Here is a 1488-nt window from a genome sequence, read left to right on the forward strand (position 1 = left end):
GTGTGTGGCCAAAGTGCTCCAAATTATATTTTATAAGTCTATCACTACAATAATTTAGAGAAGCATAATTGACATGAAATATAATTATAAAATACTTGAACATAAGAATTTAAAATTCTTAAATTGTTATTGATAAAGATTTAGATTATTGTTTTTCATAATAACTAAAATTTGTGTTCTTTGAGAAGAGTATATCATGCTACAGTGACCATGATCATAGAAGATCTAATGTTGGGAAGACAAATTTGTCATTTTTTTGCATTATTCTTTAAAGGGTACTAGCTCAATGGAAGAGCACCTACTTTATAAGTAGGAGGATGGTGGTTCAATTCCATCGTACCCTAATATGACTAAATTAATGATTAAATAAACTACCAAATATTACCAAATATATTACCATGTATACTACCAAATAAACTATGAAATATACTACCATATAAACTACCCAAACAATTACAAAATATACTAGCAATTCAACTACCAAATATACTACCATATATACTACCCAATAAACTACCAAAAATTACTACCAAATAAACTACCAAAATTGCCAAATAAACTACCATATAAACTACCGAGTAACAACAATAAATGACTAAATCAATGACCTAATCAATGATTAAAATAGTTTAGCCATAAATTTGGTTGGGAGATAAATGTCTGGAAATAAACTACAATTAGTCATGTGACCAAAATTAGTCACATATCTACAATTTTTAGTAGTGTATTTAGTAATATATTGTTGTTTTTGTACTAGTGTTAGAGTTCACAAAGGCATGCTCTGGTAAACTTGTTATATCTCTTAGTAGAGTTTATATTATGAGAATCAAGGTTGAGGATGTGAAGAAGACATGTTGGTGATTACATGGCTAAGTTTTCTCATCCTAATATTACATGTATGGAAAGATATTCAAGTTGCAAGGTAGAATATTAATGTTATTGCTAAGTATAATGTGTTCTTAATGTGGTCCTATAATGATTAATTGAGAAGGTCTAACAATCAACTTAGGGAATTGGTTTGAGGGCTTGGTGTAAAGGAAGGACATTTTCCTTTATTATATGGATATGAGAAGGGAAGGAATTGTATTTATGTGAAGTGATTGTAAGCAACAGAGAGAGCAAAATGTGAAGTTGAGTAGAGTAGAGTAGAAGTGAAGAAAAATTCATTGCTAAGGTTTTGTTGAGTGGTCTGAGGTTTGATATTTGGATCTGAGGTTCGTGACCTAGTCTACACGGTCTAATAGTAATTGTTTTGATTGGTAGAACAAAGGAAAGAAGAACTTAACATTAAATTACTTGTTTGAGTAGTGAGCTCTTCTTGTAGTTGAAATTCCATGTTTGGGCAATGGGCTCATCTTGCATACATTGTAATACAACTCCTAATAGGATTAGAATCTCCTAACAAGGATTCAAAGTCTCCTAACAAGGACTCTATGTACTAGATGTTGTAGTAGACTCCTAACAGGGTCTATCCTCTAACAAGGAATA

At 30.8% G+C, this 1488-nt stretch overlaps 1 non-coding gene across 1 annotated transcript; it reads left to right on the forward strand.

The window, feature by feature from the left end:
* Positions 1–272: 272 nt before the first annotated feature.
* On the forward strand, positions 273–344 carry TRNAI-UAU (transfer RNA isoleucine (anticodon UAU)). Its single transcript has one exon. It is a non-coding gene; the product is annotated as a tRNA-Ile (tRNA).
* Positions 345–1488: the final 1144 nt, after the last annotated feature.

The sequence above is a fragment of the Cupressus sempervirens genome, chromosome 4 (genome assembly GCF_028749045.1).
Source record: "Cupressus sempervirens isolate cs-2001-9-10 chromosome 4, ASM2874904v1, whole genome shotgun sequence".
Lineage (NCBI taxonomy): Eukaryota > Viridiplantae > Streptophyta > Pinopsida > Cupressales > Cupressaceae > Cupressus > Cupressus sempervirens.